This window comes from Tursiops truncatus, chromosome 8 (genome assembly GCF_011762595.2).
Source record: "Tursiops truncatus isolate mTurTru1 chromosome 8, mTurTru1.mat.Y, whole genome shotgun sequence".
Lineage (NCBI taxonomy): Eukaryota > Metazoa > Chordata > Mammalia > Artiodactyla > Delphinidae > Tursiops > Tursiops truncatus.
This window is the reverse complement of record NC_047041.1, coordinates 66,155,739-66,176,223: the sequence shown is the minus strand read 5'-3', so window position 1 is coordinate 66,176,223 and position 20,485 is coordinate 66,155,739. Positions and strand designations below refer to the sequence as shown.

Genomic DNA, 20,485 nt, shown 5'->3' with positions numbered 1-20,485 from the left:
TGTGCAGCATCTACTGCATGCTAAGTGCTTTCCCTGCATCTTCCCCCTTAATCCACACAATCCCATTTTACAGATGAGGAAACTGAAATTCAAAGTTTAACCAGCTGACTCAAAGCCACAAGTCAAACCAGGTTCCTTCGACTTCAAAACCTTCAGACCACACCAGTTACCATCAGGATGGCAGAAGGCTCTCTCCATGGCCCAGACTTCGGGACTTTTATTACAGTGCTCTGAATGAAAACCCAGAGGATCTGGACCGAATTCCCAGATAATACAAAGCCAGGAGGGAAAGAGACACCATTATGTAACATAAGCCAAATGCAATGTTGGAGCAATGGGCTGACTCTAACAGGGAGTCCTGCCCTGGACAATCAACTGCTGAAAGGCAGCTGGGGGCAGAGGTATCTTAGCAGATGCATGTAAGAGTAAGACTAAAGGGTCTTAGGTGACTCACTCTGAGTCCTCAGTGAAGTGTGGCTGCCAAAATAATGCTGATTTAGGCTGCATCGATAGAAGTCTAACATGTAAAGCATGGTGGGGTTACAATGCTGCCCAGTGTTTGTCATTATGCACGTGGAATACTGTCTCCAATCAAGGCTTGGCAAAGAAAAACTATGCACAGAAAAGGGACCAGGATGTAACAAGGCTGGGAACTATGTCTTACTAGGAAATATTAAAGGAAGCAGAGGGTTTCGCCCCAGGGGTACAAGGTAACTGTCTTCATAAATTTGAAGAGCTGTCAAATAGAAAAGAAATTAGACTTATTTTTCAGGGCCCCACAGGGTGGAAGGGGGACCCCTGTGGGTAGAAATTCTAGAATGACTCAATATGAAGAATCTTCTAAAAAACAGAGCTTCTTCTGCCTTGATAAGTTGAGTTTTTTGTCACAGAACTTGTCCAAATAAGAACTGGATGACCACATGGTGGGAATGGGGTTGGAATAGTTATCTTTCAGGACGCTTCCCCCCGAGATGATGTGGTTCTACTTTCCATACCTTGGTTTTCCTCTTTTAAAGTTTATCACTCTGCCGTTTCCTGCCCTCAGTGGCCAAGCTACTATTTGTTCTCACATGCACCTGCTCTTCCATATGTAATTATGTTTTCCCTTGTTTCTCTTTGTTGGAGATCCCAAACACCTCCATCTTTCTCAGGTACCTGCTTCCCTTTTATTTGTACCTTCTAGAATACCAAATTTCCAATTCTCTGGCCACCAATAAGGTTGAAGTATTGTCCTCTGTCTAAAATTCACTGGGCATGAATAGAATCCCTTGGATAAAAGGAAGGGAAAATAGAACCTTTTTTTAAAAAATTTATTTATCCTTGGCAGCATTGGGTCTTTGTTGCTGCACACGGGCTTTCTCTAGTTGCGGTGAGCAGGGGCTACTCTTCATTGCGGTGCACAGGCTTCTCATTGCGATGGCTTCCCTTTTTGCGGAGCACGGGCTCTAGACGCGCAGGCTTCAGTAGTTGCGGCACATGGGCTCGGTAGCTGTGTCCTGCGGGCTCTAAAGCGCAGGCTCAGTAGTGGCGCACGGGCTTAGTTGCTCCGCGATATGTGGGATCTTCCTGGACCAGGGATCGAACCAGTGTCCCCTTCATTGGCAGGTGGATTCTTAACCACTGTGCCACCAGGTAAGTCCCGAAAAGAGAACCTTTATTGGGTACCTACTGTGTGCCAGGTGATTTAAATGTATTATTTAATGTAATCCTCACATCACATTAACCCCAGCAATTGATACGCTAGCTCTCTACACTTGCTAAGTGGACGACATTTATCAAGTAACTTAACCTCTTTTGCATCACAGTTTCCTCATCTGTAATATAGGGACAATCTAGTATCTACCTCACAGGATTGTTGTGAGAGTTAAGTGAGATAATAGAAAGCCCTTAGCACAATGCCTGGCACACAGTAAAAATTCAATATATATTAGGTTAACAGTTCAATGAAATAGACATATTACTGCGCCCATTTTACAGATAAAGTTAGTGAAGATAAAGTAGTATAATCCAGACTCTGATTCAATGATCAGACCCACTAGAATTAACTGAAGAGTTTTAAAACATACAGACTCTCAAGCCCCAATCTAGAAGATTCTGATTCACTATATTTGGGATCTGAGATGCAGTCAAATTTGGGAATGGCTGGTCTAATGGAATAAGCACAGGCTCTGAAGTCAAACAGACCCGAGGTCAAATTCCAGGACTGTTGGATTGAATGGAGAAGCCAGTGACAGGACCAGGAAGTTATGTAGTCATGCTCTCTTTGGAAGGAGGTTGAGAAGTCCTGAGGTGGACATGTTAAAGTTCTTGTGGAAAGCCAAGTACGAATGTGTTGCTATAAATAGTAGTAATAATAACAACAATATTTACTGCAGGTTGACAGTGAGTCAAGCACTGTTCTAAGAACTTTATATGCATTACCTCGTTCAATTTTCACAAATTCCTCTAAGGCAGGTACTTCTATTATTCCCATTTTGCAGATTGGGAAACTGAAGATCTCAAGCTGTTTAGACAGTCTGACCTCAGAGCTCACACTCTTAACTACTTCAGTAATTTGCCTCTTCCTTTGGACAGTTCCTCTGGAAAACAAATAAGCCTCATATTTTAGAGACATAGGTTCAGGAGTCATCAATTCAAAGACGGTGAGCATTATTATTTTTAAAAATTTTCCAATTGATTAGGGTTTCATGTAGAGAAAAGGAGAATATCCAGGACTATGCCTTAGAGATGGGGATGTCATCTCAAACTTAGGGAATGCAAGAAACAGAAGCCTCCTCAAGTAACTTAAGCCCAAAGGGGGAGATTTCTTGGGAGGAGACAATGGTGACACAGAACCTTAAAGTAGGAAGCACAGCAAATCCTCACAGAGGACTAGAACTGGGGCACCATTAGGCATTAAACAGTTCTCATCTCCTCCTCTCTCTGGGGTTGTGTGGCCTCTGGACTGGTCTTTTCTCTGTCTATCTGCCTGATGATTCTCTTTTTCTGTAGCTCTTTACCCTCCACCCCATTTGTACATGGTCCTCCGTGGATGCTTTCAACCCCTGAGAGAAAGAGAAAGAAACAGGAGAAGCTGTCAAAGTGGGAGGTGTGGACTGAGCAGAAGTCCCCAGATGTGTGCCTACGGAGGTGAAAGAGAATCAGAACAGGAGGAAATACAAGAGAAATAAGAGCAAAGGCAGGAGGAGTGAAAAAGTGAAAAGCTGGGTTTGAAAAACTTTGGAAGAAAGTCTCAACAGACAGGTGTGGAAGCAAGATGAGGGAAGCTTACACTTGAGCAAAAGGTTTTGGTTAGAGCAACAAAGACATCTGAGTGTAAGAAAGCTGTTTCACTAAAACTGCTCCTAGAGCCAGAAGCTCGACGTAGGATATTAGGAAAATCAGGGATAGAAACCAGTGAAGACATGACGCCAGGGAGTAACAGATCGCCTTTTGAAGACGCTGGTTATTTAAGGGGAAATTAGAAAAAGAATCATAGCTATCTCTTAGCAGCCAACCCAACTGAAAGCGGTTTGTGTTGATATGTGTGTGTCTGCTTTGATTTTTTTTAACCAAGGTGGACATATCTGGGTGTACAAAAATGGGAACTGTAAAAGGTCAGGCGTTGATGGGTTAACCAGTGTTTCTTTCAGCTACTTTTTATAAAATGAACTCCTTTGGCTTTTTTCTGAATGGGACGGTCCTAGCAGCTCAGAACGAGAGAGCAGTAATACCTTATTTGGAATGTGCCCTAGACCGTGTAATTGGGCTTTAGATTAGATCTTGTTTGCAGACATGGCCAAGATTTCAGAGATCTTGGTGTTCAGATGTCAAAGGGGCTTTTCCATTTGACTGAGGGGTGTTTGCTAGAGGGAGCCAAAGCGCCCGTGACCACACTGCTTCTCGACAGAAGCCCTGAAGAACAAATAGACACTGTCTTCAGAAAACTGGCATAGGTTCTGCCCTGCTTTGCTAGAATGAGCAGCACTAAAATTCATGCTCCAAATTAAAAAGAGAAAAAAGAAACTTTCTAGTTAGTAAAGCAAAGTGAAATGTTAAGTCAAGCCATTTAAGAAGTACATTAACTTAAAAAAAATTACAATATGCTTTTGAAAAATAAAAGAGGGCATGGATTGGGGGTAATCTGACCTAACACATTATCAAAGCACACTACAGAAGTGTGGCAATTAATCTGGTATTGGTTTAGAAACAAACCAATAGGTGAATGAAAAGGCATAGCATCCAGAAACAGACACAAAGGACATGAAAACTGAGTATAATATAAAGGTGAATTTTAAATTATTGGGAAAAAATATGGGTTTTTCAATAAATGCTATTAAAACAACTAGCTAGTCATATGGAAACACATAAAGCTTGCTCTCTACCCTAATCTTTACTTTAAAATATAACCCACCATTATTTAGGATTTACATGTAAAGAGTGCCATCTATAAAAACATTAGAAGTAAATGTGAGTAAAATGTTTATAAACTTGAAAGGCCTTTCTAAGCCTGACACAAAATCCAGAGACCACAAAGATAAAGGTGGATTATACAAATACATGCACACAGCTACACACACCCCCACACATCATGAAGAAAAGAAAGGGCCAACCAGCAAACAGGCCCAGAGCACACTATTAAGAATGTACCATATATATTCCAGTTAAAAGGTCAAAAGTTGGGGTAGTGAGATGTAAGTAGTACTACTGGGGGCATTATTTAAACCTGTCACTTGTAATAGAAAAACTACTCTTTTTAAAGCATTATTCCTTGTAAAGCTGTCTTACTTTACTGGGCTTCCCTCTCTTCGTTTCTTGAAAATAAAAGTCAGTAATCTCTTAGAATGTCTATATGTGTATAAATGAGTCACTTTGATGTATGGCAGAGATGGGCACAGCATTGTAAATCAACTAGACTTCAATTTTAAAATGTGGCAGTAATAATAATAATAATCATCTCCAAGCACTATCCCAAGCAACAAATCCTGTCTGGGTTCTCTGCAGTAACTCTGGGTCCTTTACTTCTCTCACATAAAAGCTACTGATTCAAAATCCACCTAAGGAAAACTTTCATTTTGCACACAGATGTCTGTGCATTAAAAGAATGATTGCTACTCAAATCTCTCCTTTCTTTGCAATTAAAAACAAAAACAAAGAAAGAAACAAGAACAAAGAAAAAAGAACATCTGTTGCTTTTCTCCCCCAGATTATAAAACCAACGAAAAATTGACAAAAAGTTTACAAACATGAAGAAGAAAATAAAAAATAATCTATAATCTCATTAAATATATATAACCCCTGTTAAAATACTGATGTATTTTGTCAAATTTTCTTAGTAACTATATTATATTGTGACCTAATTTTTATCACACCGAAATTTTCTTTTGTATCCTACTTCTTATTTATAAATTTATTTATTTTTGGCTGCGTTGGGTCTTCGTTGCTGCGCATGGGCTTTCCCTAGTTGTGCTGAGCGGGGGCTACTCTTAGTTGCGGTGCGTGGGCTTCTCATCTTGCAGTGGCTTCTCTTGTTGCGGAGCATGGGCGCTAGGCGCGAGGGCTTCAGTAGTCATGCTGCGTGGGCTCAGTAGTTGTGGCTTGCGGGCTCTAGCGCACAGGCTCAGTAGTTGTGGCGCACGGGCTTAGTTGCTCCGCGGCATGTGGGATCTTCCCAGACCAGGGCTCGAATCCGTGTCCCCTGCATTGGCAGGCGGATTCTTAACCACTGCGCCACCAGGGAAGGCCGAGAAGTAAGAAGTCTGATTCACCTTTGAGAAAATAAGTTGTTTTATCAACTGGATATGGTATTATGCCATCCTTTAACATGTTAAATATAATGTTAGACCAGAACTAGACAGAAAAAGTCGAAGAAAATAATACCAATAATGCCACATGAAAAGTAAGACCCCCATCATATGCAGAGTGGATAAAATTTAGTAAATAATATGTGTACATATGGACAAAGTTGTAAATGTTCACAGAGATATGTCAGTAACTTTATTGAGATGGTTATGGGATAAACTTTCTGCAAAGCTGTTTATAATAATAAAAATAATTTTAAAAGGAAATTAGGAGAGCCAAGTGTCCCAGAACACTTTGTGTGTTCTCTGGCATCACTTCATGTTATTCTGGTTTTCTCTCCTTAGTTAAAGTCACCAGTTATTCACCTTCAAATCGCATAGCCCTTGCGACGGCTTGCTGTGGCTGGGCTGGAATCCCTGGAAAATCCCAAGGTGATCTGCTCTTTGGCCTTGGAGCCCCTTTTTGTCTCAATAAACTGAGAAATACCAAGAGTTGCATCGTGAATTTCCAATTCCAAGATGAATTCAAAATAACTTAAACAGTGTACTAGTGGTCCTTAGTGTTATTTTTACTTTCAAATATTCTCCAGCTTAAAGCCCTGCTTCTGGGGAAGACACTCTGCTGCCCAGGAACATTCGGAGCTAAGAGACCACCACAGTGTAACACCACAACCCCATACACCACACCACGTCACCGCCTTAACCAAGGATCCCAGTCTGGACCCAGATGAGCAAAGTATATTTATTTTCTCGGTAACTTCCTGCTTCCTGGGGACAGCAGGTTTTAGAAAATGAAGGTGACTAGATTACTAGGTGTTCTCATGTAATCCCTACCTCTTTTACTTCTCCACGCTCTCCTCCTATCACAGGGTACCATACGGGCATCTTGGAAGGCTGGCCCTGACTCCTGCTTCATTACAGTGTTCCCAAGCAGGTGAAGCTAAAATCGTTGGCAACCTCCCTTTTAAAATCACATTTCCTCCCCGACCCCTGCGTAATCCTAGGAGTTAAGGATATATCTGATAAAAAAACAATTTCACTGTACCAGAAAAAAGGAATACATTAAGACTTTCAGTCTATTTAATACTTCAGACTAGGTTTTAAGCATCCAGCTGTCTTCAACTGCAAGGCATCTCATATTTTCATATTCCACAAATGGGGCTATTGAGCAATGATGAATGAATGAAGTACAATGCAACTATTTTTAGTATGGTAATTGTAATTAAAAGGCAGTGGAATGATAATCTTGCCCAAGCACGTCTGAGATCTTTCCACTTTCTCAAAACAATACTTTCTATATCTGGCTGCAGAGACTTGTTGCTTGTTTCCCTTCTGGTGAAGAACAGGTAACACTTGACATTCTTTCTAAACCAAGTGAAATTGTGGTTTTGGTTAGACACAATCCTCGTTTCTCCATTTCTCCATTTGCACATCCTGGGGGATGAAATTTCTTTTCCATACATAGTGATAAATTACCATGAACCAAATTAGTTTCTTAGGAAAGTAATTCTATTATCTATCCATAGTTTTTTTTTTTTTAGCCTATGATGGTTTGTTATTATTGTTTAAGAAGAGACAGGAAGCACACATCATAATAGTAACTAACACTTTTATAGGGGATCATCATATGCCAAGTGTTATGCCAAACGCTTCCTATATATTGACTCAACCCAACACAATCCACACAACACCTCTAGAGGTGTTTCTATCTTATTCTCATTTTATAAAATGAGGAAATTGATGCATGGAGAAGTTAAGTCTGAGTTAAGTCCAAGGTTCCTAGCAAGTAAATGGCAGAGCCAGAATTCAAACCTTGCATCTGGCTCCAGAGTCTCTCTGCTCTCAATCCATGTGCTGTCCTCACAGCAGCAACCCTGGAATCTGAGCATTATCCCCATTATATGGGTGAGGCCACTGAGGCTTGGAGAGGTGAAGTTACTTGCCCAACATTTCGAAACTGGTCAGCAGCTGACCTAAGATTCAACCGAGGCTCCAATCTCTTTGGCTCCAATGTCTGTGTTCTTTCCATCCATTAAATAGCACTACCTCAGTACTTTTTATTCCTACTGTCCTTTTAAGTATGTCATAGCTTAACTAGACTTGTGGGCTAGTGTGAAAATCCAGTCATCGCAAAGAAATTTTTCCCCCATTAGAAAGTGCTTTCCGACTTCCAAAGGCTCACCTTATAATTGACTATTTACAATTCATTACATCTGAAAGTTATGGATTAATCAAGATTAGAAAATAGGATCAGATTCTAAAATGTTAGTTACTTTAGTCTTTCGAAAAGGTAGACGAACATTCCATTTTGTTTCTTATCCTGCAAAGGGTCCGTCAATTTGGTTGCACTAGAAAAATACATTTTCTCTAAAAGAAAACAATGAATAGAAAAACAAAAAATATATAAGTAATGCTTTTTTTTTCTTGATTAGTTACTATCATGCTTCTGAACTGTGCTTATTCTCCACCAACAAGCAATAAGAGGCCGTTAACTACAATACAAAAAGGTTTTGTGTTTTTTTTTAAAATTTTTTTAAAGCTTCCCTCTCCAGGTTTCTGTTTGCAGGAAAGTCCTTGGTGAACACTTGAACACACCAGGGGGATGAGCTTGCCTGGGGAATGAATCTAAAGATAAAAGCTCCTTGGAAAACAAGCAGTCAAACCTATCATAGAACACCACAGAATAACACATCACTCATATTTTCTTGTACACATGAAGACCCAAAGGGCCTCATGTATGTTTTTATTTCTGTTTCAGCAAATTTTAAGCTGAAGTGTGACTTCAATGGTCAGCATTAATGAGGCTTTTGCTGTGCTTTGAAACTTGCTGTCATCCGTTTCCTGTGCGTTACTATTTTTGAGACCAACTCAGCCAACGACAGAGTCCTGCCTGCGTTCTCCTGCCTGGGTCATTAGAACCTGATTTATTGGGCAGTGTTCTTCTTCTCACAAGGTGCTGCCCATTTAAAAATATTTATCCTTTAAAACAGCGACAACCTATAAAACAGAAATATTTTAAGTGCTGCTTAAAAGAATAGGCTTGGGAATCCATTAGTAAAGGAAACACCCATGGAAGGAAACATTAAAATGAGCTATATGTGTATTTGAACATTTACTTCACAGAATGTAGAGAAAAAAAAAATTGCAGGACTTCAGATTTAAGAATTCCTGATACTTTGTGTTAAAACCATTTTGAATCTGGTATATATATACACACATATATATAAAACGAATGTATAATATACATTATATATATATTTCTTATACATTTCTAATGTCAATGGAAATATTTATTTTCTACAGATACATCGTTCAAAAAAATTTGCCATTATCTTTCTCTGCCTCAGATTATTTGTTGACACACTCTCAAAAAACGTTGTCTATGTTTGTGGCCTTCTGTTATTCACTTCAAAATCCTTCCTTATCCACCCATACACCCATTTTTCTGAATCAGGTTCTTAGAAGTCATCAATGACATCCTAAAGTCAAATGGCTTTTCCTCAGTCTTCAGTCTCCTTGACTTGAGAGTAACACAAATGAACAGAGTCTAATGTTGGAAAAATAATTATCATAGTTAATTTGACATATATTAAGTGATAGGCAAAATAGTATTTTGCCACTTAGTAACTGGGCATAACTATTAAGCAAGTATTGTAAATTGCTTTAATTGACAATGTTACTTTTACCCAGCCCAATGGTTTCAGTTTTCAACTGTTCTTTTTGCTTTATTTTATCATATTTTAAAATTATTTATTTATTTATTTTTGGCTGCGTTGGCTCTTCGTTGCTGTGCGCTGGCTTTCTCTAACTGTGGCGAGCGGGGACTACTCTTTGTTGTGGTGCGTGGGCTTCTCATTGCGTTGGCTTCTCTTGTTGCAGAGCACGGGCTCTGGGCGCATAAGCTTCAGTAGTTGTGGCTCGCGGGCTCTAGAGCACAGGCTCAGTAGTTGTGGCGTATGGGCTTAGTTGCTCTGCGGCATGTGGGATCTTCCCGGACCAGGCCAGGGCTTGAGCAGGCTGATTCTTAACCACTGTGCCACCAGGCAAGCCCCTATTTTATCAAACATTGAATTTTATTTTATTTTATATTTTCTATGTGCCAACCACCATGCTAAACATTTTAGGCATATTATCTCATTTAATCCTCATGCTAAGATTATTGCCCTTATTTTACCAATGATAAAACAGAGGCTCAGAATGATTAATTTATCCAAGATTACATGGCCAATGGTGGAGCAAAGATCTGAACCCATCTTTGTCAGACAAGAAAGTACTTGCACCCAGTTCTCAATATCTACCCACAATATCAATTGTGACAGGTTTTTCTTGGCACCACATACATTTTAATACTCTTTAAACATCCATTTATCCAGTTGGTCTGGCAGTCAATAAACATTTAGGGGTTAAGTGAGATACCAAAATAAATAAGACACAGTCCCACCTATCAAGCAGTTCATGGTCTAGTGGGGAATATGGGTCAATAAAAAAAATTCGTAGTCCAATAAGACAGTTATCATAAGAGAGAGATGCATTAAGTTCTATGAGAGTGGGGAATGGCCAAAATCTGCCTGGGAAAATGAGGAAAGTTGTCAGAAAATGGCTTTGACTTGAATAGAGACTTGAAGGACACGGAGAAGTTTGTGGGCAGAGAAGAGATGGCCTGGGGTCCAAGGCAGCTAGGCTCCAGCATCTGGGAGCTGTGGTTACCAAGCCTTCAGACTTCTCTGTCCCTCCAAAAATCTCTGGAGTGTGTGCACTTAACTGGAATACTTCCCAGCTTGTTCGTCAAGGAGAACAACATATCTTAGAGATAAGAGGTATCTGATTCTTCTGGCTTAATACTCTTTTAATGCTCTGTTTCCCATCCTCCCACATACTTTATTCCAGTGGTTCTCAAAATGGGGTTCTTGGACCAGCAGCACCTGGGAGCTTGAGTGAAATGCACATTTCTAGACTCCCCTCCAGATTTATGGAATCAGAAACTCTGCGAGTGGGCCCAACAATGTTTAATGGGCCCTCCAGGTGATTCTCATACACGCTGCAGTTTGAGAACTACTGCTCTGCCTGTCTTCTCCTCTATGTGTGTACTTTAGAACAGTACAGCTAATTTCCCTAACAAGCTTTCAAGTGTAGTGCATCTGTTTTTTTCACCCTTGTACAACCAGCGCCTAGGCCAACACTGGACACATATGGTAGGTGTTCAATAAATGTTTGTGGTAAGAACAGATGAATAATTTAAAAATGAATTCCACAAGCGCCAAGATTCCTTGAAGAGCTAACCTAATTGCACCTCAACCTCAATGTCTGATAAGAATGGGAGGGGGCAGAAAGTGAGAGGCCTTGGGAGGGAAAGAGAATTAACATCTGTGGGGTGAGAGGCTCTTCAGAGGCTCTCTAATATCTTCACAACAACCCTGAGAGGCAGGTGTCACCATCCTCACTTGAAAGATGAAAAAGCTAAGGCTCAGAGAGGAACTCTTCCCAGAGCCTCACAGCTGGTGGTGGTGATACGAACCCAGGGCCCTCTGGCTCCAGAGCCCTTCCTCTTTTGTCTTCTCCATGGCACTACCACTAGCCGCCAGGGAGGGGACAGCTGGAAGCGGAAAGCCCTGAAGGGAAAGACAAACCTCACCAACCACAACTTTGATCCTCACCATCACCACCACCTGCACACGTGTCTGTTTAGGACACGAGGCTACGCAGAGTCTTAACCCGTTAGCAGTGAGTTCTAGGGCATGTTATGCTGTTGTCGGTCTCTTCTTCAGAACCCTCCTCCTCGCCCTTGGCCCTGATGTCACACCATCTCCTTCTCAGGCACCTTCACTGACCCTGCATGGAGGCATCAATTTGCTGATCTGTCCACGTCTAGGCTGTGTGAGGTTTTCCACGTTGGGTCAAACTAAGCTTCCGGCACCACTCCCGATGCTGCCCTTCATGAATTCCTTTACGTTTCAGTTTTGTGATCACATCCCCCCTGGAACCCAGAGATTTGTGTTTCCAGTAGCGGCTTCTCTTTTTTCTTCCTTCCCTACCCTTTAAAGATTTCTTCCATTCTGAGAGCTTTGCTGACATTTTCATGACTCTGCAACTGGCAGCTCCAGCCCTGGCCTGGCCCTGAGTTTCACTACAGCACCATCTACCTGCTGGATGTTTCACTTGGGTGTCCTGCCTTCACTGTAAATGCAACATGTTAGAACTGAACTCATCAATTTATTCTCCAACCTTAATCTGCCTCCCAAACTATTACTGTTTTGGTCACTGGCATCACTTTCTCCCAGTCATCACGTTTTTGAACCTACCCATTTGAGTACTTAGCCTTAACCTTCCATTGTGGTTTCTCTCTCCCTCCCTCTTCCTTCCTCCCTCCCTCCCTTCCCCCCCTTCCTTCCTTCCTTCCTTCTTTCCTTCCTTCCTTCCTTCTTTTCTCCCCCCACCTCTTCCCTCTTCCCTTTCTCAGCTACTCCTCTTTCCACACATATTTATTGAGTACTTACTATGTGTCAGCCCAGGCACTGTCTTCGGCTTCCTGGAGCCTACATTATAGAATGGGAGAAAACCAACAAGCAAGCATATAAACGAATTGTAGCTTGTGATAAGTACAGTGAAACAAATATACGGGGGCGGGGGAGGCTAGGTAGAGAATAATGAAAAGGGTGTCCAGGAAGGGCCTCTTTCATTTAAGCTGAGACCTGTGAGGAACACTGAACACGGAAGGATGGGGTGAGGCCCCGCTGGGGACCAGAGCTTTATGAACTGGTGGGAGAGTGGAAGAACCAGGACAGACACGGGCAGGGGCAGATCATGGGGGAACAAGAGGACAAGTAAGGAGGCTGACTTCATTCAGAGTGCTGTGGAAGCCTTCAGAGAGATTCACATGAGGAGTGGCCTAATCTAACTTACACTTGGAGGAAACATGGAGTGGGCCATAGTCTTTCCAGCTCTTTGTAGGAAAGCATTGGAGACACGGGGAAACCTGGGAATTTACTTTTATCTTTCAGCGTGCTCCCGATAGAATGACCTTCTAATTAGGATTGATACTCTCCCTTCCACCAAAAGGATGAGAGTTACATTCTGCACCACTCAATGGTTGTGTTTCAGAGAGAGAGGGTCTTGGGCATTGGTAACGAGCCACATCGGCAGCAACAACAGAAAATCTTATTGAATGTTACCATGTGCATGTAATATGAATACTTATACATATGTTTTAATGCTCAACAATGCTCTAAGTAGTATATGATGATCATCATTTCACAGGTAAGGACAGAGAAGTTAATTAACTTGCCCAAAGTCACACAGCTGCTAAGACAAAAAAGAATAAAGAGACCATTTCCAAATAAACATGGTCAGACTTTGTTTGTTTGTTTTGTTCCTTACTGTTTTCCATACTCATTAGGGAAAACTCAAATTGTACAAAACTATACAAATTAGAAAGCTAGGCTTCTCTATAATCCTGCCCCTAAGGTATGAAGTTGGTCTTTCACCATGGTCTTGCCCCCAGCAAGGCTCATACTTCACATTGGCAATCCTGAAAAGCTCTTCAGTACCCAGGTCCTCTGAAGGGGCTACTTCTCTCTGAAGCTGGTTTAGAAACAGAGGGATACGGAGCCACTTTCTTACCATCTCTGCTACAGGCAGTGGACGCCAAACTGTTCTGGCTCCAAAAGAAGCCACACCCATTTGGGGTGAAAGAACTTCAGAGAGTTTACATCACTGCTTGGAAGGACAGGCCAAAAACAGCAGAGAAGACAATGGGCGATTCCCTACACCAACAACCCAACAAGAAGAGTTCAGAGGTGAAGTATTGTTGTTTATTCCCCCTAATTTTCACATCTCATTAAGAGAGATCATTTGGGTTTCCTCTGTAACAAAAACTTCAACTTCAGCCAGAACATTAATCACAGCAAAATGATATTCTGGTGTCATTTTATAATTCTGAATAAATGCTTGGAGGTGTTCAAATTTCTAAACCCTATGGTGCAAAAGGCAGTTTTCCAAGCAGGGGCAGGCCACACTAACTGTTGAAGATGAAAAGTAATTAGCATCCTGTGTGAACTATCTTGTCTTTTTTAGGACCGGAAATCAAGTGGGAAGGGTTCCCTCCTGTTCCAAGTGAGTTCCAGAAGAATTACTCATGCTCCTTAACCTATGAGTCAGACAGGAGTCTAGGAGAGTGTTTCCAAAACAGGCCAACAATAAGATAAACAGAGCAATTGATATGTGACAGTCTGGAGAGGCAGGACTGCAACTGGCCAAAGCCAAGTGATGGAGCGTAGAGCAAGAGGACAGTAAACCTGGGATGGCTGAGCTTCCCTAGAGAAGCCGTGGATAACTGGAGCTCAGCAAACCAACACAGAGCGTTTCCTGAAAATGAACGTCCACGAGGAGGTTTGTTTTCAGATCCTTTTTTCAGTTTCATTGACCTAGTATCTTGGAATTATAGCATCTTCCCCCCCACCCCCATGACTCAAGGGGCTGACTGCCATCACACTGTACTGCCTGGCTCTCTAAAAGCTTTGGCTATCATTGCGTTTTGACATCTCACAGCACAGGATATTAATCATTTTGGGACTCTGGGCCTGTTCCCGGTGTCCATATTTGCCATTGTTGATCTGCAGCCAGAAAAATAACTCCTAAATGACAAAGGCTTATCCCAAATTGAAATATAAAGTCATCGAGAACGCTCAGCTTAGGAAATAACCCAGCATCAAGCTGGACTGTCTCCTGGGCACATAAAGGATAAGCTTCCTCTTTGCTCCCTCTAGGAAGGAGTCTGAAGCCAGGTTTTAGCTCTGTCTGAGCCTGTGAAGGGACTATGGGCATCTCTTAAGGGCGGTGGGGGTAGGAGAGCAGTGGTGTGCACGGGGCTTCATAAGGACACTGCCCCACCCCCCTGGTTCCCATCATCCCTAGAGAAAATGGCTGGGTGGGTGTGCAGAGTCCACCCTACTGGGGAAGAAAGGCTAGAACCAGCTGATATTTTCCTCCATCCCCCATTAAAACCACTGGGGTACAGAGGCCAGGCTGGGGTGAGGGTGGGAGGTCTCCTCCACACAGCAGTTAGAGTGATTCCTAAACACTGCTCTGATCACCTCCCTCCTCCTCAAGACCTTTGAGGGGACCACCCCCGCAGGAGAAATTCTAAAGTTCTTCCTAGGCCATTCAAGGCCTTTCATTCCTTGACTCTCTGCCTAACTTTCAGCTTCATCTCCAGCCACTCCCTGACCTTCTCACCACAAACGCCTGCTAGTTATTTCCTGAAAACACTGTGTACTCTCAGCTCTGCTTTCTTTATTCACGCTGCTGCTTCTACGTAGAAGGCCACCCCTCTACTGACTCTCTCCTACCCAGCCCCCCAACATCACCTCTTGTTGCAGGAGGGCTCCTATTCCCACCCCTCGCTGAGTGCATTGCTCCTGGATGTGTGTTTCTGTTGTATTATAGGTAGGCTCCCTTCTAACAGTTACTAGCTGGTGGGGTTGTCCCATGTGTCAGCCTTCCCCACTTGTCTGTGAGCTCCCTGAAGGCAGGCACTGTTTGCTGCATCTTTGGCTCTTGAAAAAATCAACAATATTTAATTGGATGAAGGAGAGTTTTGCATATCAGTTATTATACTCTTTGCTATTCAGATAATGGCCAGGAGTTTAAAAATGCTGTACCCCAGCTCCATGATCTCCTTCCTTGTAACTTTTTGCAATTTCAATCTGACTTTCAGTAACAATCAGCTTGCACCATGAAACTTAGGGTATTCAGTTTCAAAGGGTATGGTTTCAGGGTGCACTGATTTCTGTGCTTAATTGTTTAAGATAGAGACAGATAGCATACCTATATTATACTCCAAACCTCTCTCTCTCTCTCTCTCTCTCTCTCTCTCTCTTTCCCCCCCCCCTCTCTCCCACACCCACAAACGCATCACAAAGATAGAAATTCCTAATGATACATGAATAAAGCTTACAGTACACAATTCAGCATGTAATAAAAATTTAAATGCCACTTAATACAAAAAGCTGATAAGTGCACAGGTGTTTCCAGGTGTTCAGCGGCGCTAGGTGCATGGTGTTATTTTGGAAAATAACCTGTCTTCCATTCTTAAACAAGCCTTTTCTCTGCTCAGTGTTGTACATGCTGTTCTCTCTGTCTAAGAAGCCTCGGCCCCTCCCCCACCCCTTTATTAATCGAGTGCCCTCATCCTCCAGGATTCAGCTTAAACGTAACTGCCTTGGAAGGGTCTGCCTACACCCAGCCTCCTCATAGCCTCCATTGTAGAACGGTATTTTCTTTGAAGTCCTTGCCAATTATTTTATTTTATTATTTTAGTTAAATGTATTTGATGTCTTCCTCTCCCATTAGACTGAAAACAACTTGAAAGAAAGAGGATTCCTGTGGGCTTTATTTATGATTGTGTCCAAAACACATAGTATATGCTCAATAAATACTTTGGGGTGAATGAAGCCGCAGTTGACCCTTGGTATCGCGGGGCATTGGTTCCAGGACCCGCTATGTATACCAAAATCCTCTGGATGCTCACGTCCTATAATTGCTTTCCGTATCCCCAGTTCCACATCTGGGAATTCAACCAACCCGGGACAGTACACAATTGCAGTTGGTTGAATCCAGGGAAGCGGAACCCGTGGATACGGAGGGCCGACTGTAGTCTTTTAAGCCAACATTCTGCTTGTAATTTGGAGGAGTTGATTTCATCAATTCAGTGACTTGTCTTGCCTGGTCAGTTCCCTGGCCTCACTCGCCCTTGTCTCCCAGGCGCCTACTCCCTCATCCTGGGGGTGCCTTTTATCATCTTCTCCTCTTAACACATTCCTGTTCACCTCGCAGCACCTTGTCATACCTCATCTCCATTGTGACACTTTCCCCAGGCTGTTAGTTACTCCTGTTTCTGGGCTCCTAAAACACTTTTGACTTCTTCCATATTTTCCCATGTTTGTTTCTTTTACCACAAAATTAGAAAATGCTCCTAGAAACCTCAAGCAAGCATCAGAGAGGTATATAAAGTCAAAAGCAAAATCCTCCCTTCCCACTCCCAGGTGGCCATTGGTATCACTGAGTTCTTTTTTTCTGCACTTACAAACATACATTAACTCTTTTTTTTAAAATAAAGAAAGGAGGGCTTCCCTGGTGGCGCAGTGGTTGAGAGTCCGCCTGCCGATGCAGGGGACACGGGTTCGTGCCCCGGTCCGGGAAGATCCCACATGCCGCGGAGCGGCTGGGCCCGTGAGCCATGGCCGCTGAGCCTGCGCTCCGGAGCCTGTGCTCCGCAACGGGAGAAGCCACAACAGTGAGAGGCCCGCATACCACAAAACAAACAAACAAACAAACAAACAAAAATAAAGAAAGAAGGGAAAGTAAAAAAAAATCATACAATAATACTATGGATTGAAATTTTTCAATTACTATCTCTCATTTTTCTTTTCACATTAGAAGGTAACAACCTTGATTTTCAATGGATATTTTATTGGTCCATGTGCTTGTACCATCATTTAAAAAATCAGTTTCTTGATAGCTATCTAGGTAGCTCCTATTTTTCTAAATTACAAGCAATACTGAGATAAATCCCTTTATACATTCGAGTGGCTATTTCTCTGTTACTGCACCAAATGGCATCCCATTTTGTATTTTGATAGCTACAGCCTGATTGTCTTCTAAAAAGGCAGTGCCCAGTTACACTCCCATCCACGGCTGGTAAGAATGTCTGAATCTTTACAGCCATGACTGGATATTATCACTGTGTTTCTTCTTTGTTATCTAATTGGTCAAAAACTTCCCTGTCTTCAATTGTTGTTGAAGTTGAATAGTTTTTCGTGTTTAATCATCACTTGTGTCCCTTGTCTGAAAATGATTATTCACATCCATCGCTCATTTTCCTACGGAAGTGTTCAATTTCATTTTTTACTCAGTTGTAATGGCTTTTTAAAAAATTGTGGTAAAATACACATAACATAAAATTTGCCATCTTAACCATTTTTTAAGTGTGCAGTTCAGTGGCATTAAGTACATCCACATTGTTGTGCACCACCACCACCATCCATCTTCAAAACTCTTTCCATCTTGCAAAACTGAAACTCTGTGCCCATTAAACAATAACTCTCCATCCCCCCTCTCAACAGTCCCTGGCAACCACCATTATCTTTTCTTTCTATGAATTTGACTACTGACATGGTTTTTAAAATAGTATGCATGTTAACTTTTGTTTGTTAAAGAGGTTAAACATTTTTTCAAATTTTTAGTTTTAACTTTATAAAGTCTTGTCATTTAGAAGGTGCACATTTTTTTAAGCTTCACATTTTTATGTCAGTAAATATGAACATCATTTGCTTTATGGCTTTTGAGCTTTATGTTTTGCTTTAAAGAACTTCCTCACCCCGAAATAATCAAGTATTTTCCTGATTTCTTCTGGTAATAAAAGTACTCTGGTCATACCTATATCTCAGCACTTCTCCTTTTTATTCTAATTTAATATTAATGACTAGCATTGATGAGAACTGTGTTCTAGGCACCGTGCTAAGTTCATTTCATGTTATTATCTTGTTTAGTCTTCATACCAAGGCAATGAGGTGGGTCCTATTGTTATCTCCATTTAATGATGAGAAAATTGAGGTTTAGAGCGTTTGAATAACGTGTCTACTTCAAGTGGCAAGTGGCAAAGCTGTGATTTGAACCTGAGCCATCTGACTGCATTCTAACCATGAAACTATGAATCTGTTTTCTCTGTTAAGTGGTGCTCCTCTAGGGTGAGAACTGCGTCTTATCTGTATTCTGACTCTGGCACATAGGCCCTCAACAATTGTTTTTTGAGTGAATTAATGCCTGTTACTTAAACTCAGCATCCAGAGCACAGCCTCAGATACTGCTATTCCTACCTCTTCCCTCGCTATCTCACTCCTTAACAAATTCAGTCTTGACCTTCCTTCTAAGCCCAAAGAGCTTCTGCTTTTGCATAGGAATGAGCTTCCCTGGGTGGTCAGTGATCTCCTCAAGCGTTGCTACCACTGTCTCAAGGGAACTGGACTGCCTGGTCAAGACCCTGCTCCCTTCACAGAGTTCTCCCCTGGGGCCATTCATGATCCACCTCTCTGTGCTCTTTCTTCTTGGGGAAGCAATAAGCATATGACTTCCTCGCCAGCACACAGGCCATAGTCCTATCATTGTCCTTCAATGGACTTCTCTCTTCTGGAGTCCACTTCCATCCATTTAGCATTCCCTCGTGCCAAGACTTACTGACTTCTGGGCAGGTCCCACTCCTTCTTCAAGACGTTCCCCACCAGGCTCATGGTCTTCCCCTCTCCAGCTCCCATTGCCTCCCTTAAGGATTCCCACCCTCATATTGATGACCTTTCCACTGTGCTGGCTTCAAACCCTTCATTTTCACAATCAAAAATCCTTCCTCTCCTAATGTCTGTAACGTCAGCCCAGTCCCGACCCCAGATTCAGTCATTGCAAAGATGCTGCTCTTTGTCTGGCTCTCTTGTCTTTCTGCTGCAGTCTCCCCGTTCACCCTCCTTGCCAACTTCTAGGCCTGACCAAACCCTTTCTACTGTCTCCACTCCTCCATGTTGCTGGGGAAGTTCAGGGAACCAAGCCGTTTGGATCCGTTCCAAATTCCTCTGGTGCAACTTCAGAAGGATCCTCTCTGCTGCTTGGTCAGCCTCTCATCACCTGCACCTCGCTTCCTCTTGCACTTGCTAGCATCTCTTCTAAACCTTCCCATCTCCTAGAGCTGAGCTCCACTTCCCAGAGATGTCTGTGTCTCCTCCTTGACTGTGGAGGCCATCTCACTGGGGCTCTCACCACCTCCCTGCACTCCTCCACGTTCCCTTCTTTCCCATCTCAGAGGGAAAAATCTTCCTCTTCCCCTTCATCCTTTAGGATGCTCATGAAGAATAATGGAGAAATATGAGCTTTGAAAACTGACAACCTTGGGCTTGAATTCCAGCTCAGTTATCAAGTAGTTTTGTGTCCTGGAATAATCTATTTAATGTTTCAGGTCTTGCTTGCCTTGCACCTTGGTGGGCATGAACACAGTATCTGCCTCAAAGGGATCTGTAGAGAGGCTGGTATGGCCTGAGGCACATGAAGCACGTGGCATCTGCCCAGACTTTCTGAGTCTTCTCCCCTCACTCCCACATCCAGCTTCACCACCTGAGTCCCCAATCCCGTTCCCTTTCTCTTCAGGTACTTTTGCCCCATCAATTATCTCCTACTTGTTTTTAAATATTTTGTCTTTCCCTTTGACCAAATATTTTCTGTTGACATAAAAATATGAAGTTCTCCTTTACCCCCAAATTCCTTTCTGTGATTCTGCTAACAATTCCAGCCTCCGTTCTCCCTTCCTTCTTAACTTTATCTCTTGAGAGAGTAGTCTACACTAGCCGATTCTGTTTCTCTCCCACGCACACTCTCCTTCATCCTTTGCTGTCAGGCCTCAACACCTCGTCTCCCTCCCTCATCACTGTACTTAAATAGGGTTCCTAAAGCCGTGATAATCTAGGCCCCTGGATTCTTGGTTTTCCTTTATCTTCAGCCTGTCACACTCATCTGCAGCACTGGACCGTGCCAACGCCCTGCTTCTGCTTGAGAAATCTGCCTTGACTATAAGTCATTGTACGAGTTTGGTTCTCCTCCTACCTCTCTTTCTACTCTTTCAGTTCATTCATTCAGCATTTTTAAAATTGAGCATCTATTATGAACCACAA

At 42.4% G+C, this 20,485-nt stretch overlaps 1 long non-coding RNA gene across 1 annotated transcript in view; it reads left to right on the top strand.

Moving 5' to 3' along the window:
* Positions 1-13,854: 13,854 nt before the first annotated feature.
* The window catches only part of LOC141279365 (uncharacterized), a 48,740-nt gene continuing 42,109 nt past the window's right edge, over positions 13,855-20,485 (top strand). Inside the window, exon 1 of the long non-coding RNA XR_012333456.1 lies at positions 13,855-14,165. This is a non-coding gene — a long non-coding RNA (uncharacterized lncRNA). The remainder of the gene's footprint in view (positions 14,166-20,485) is intronic.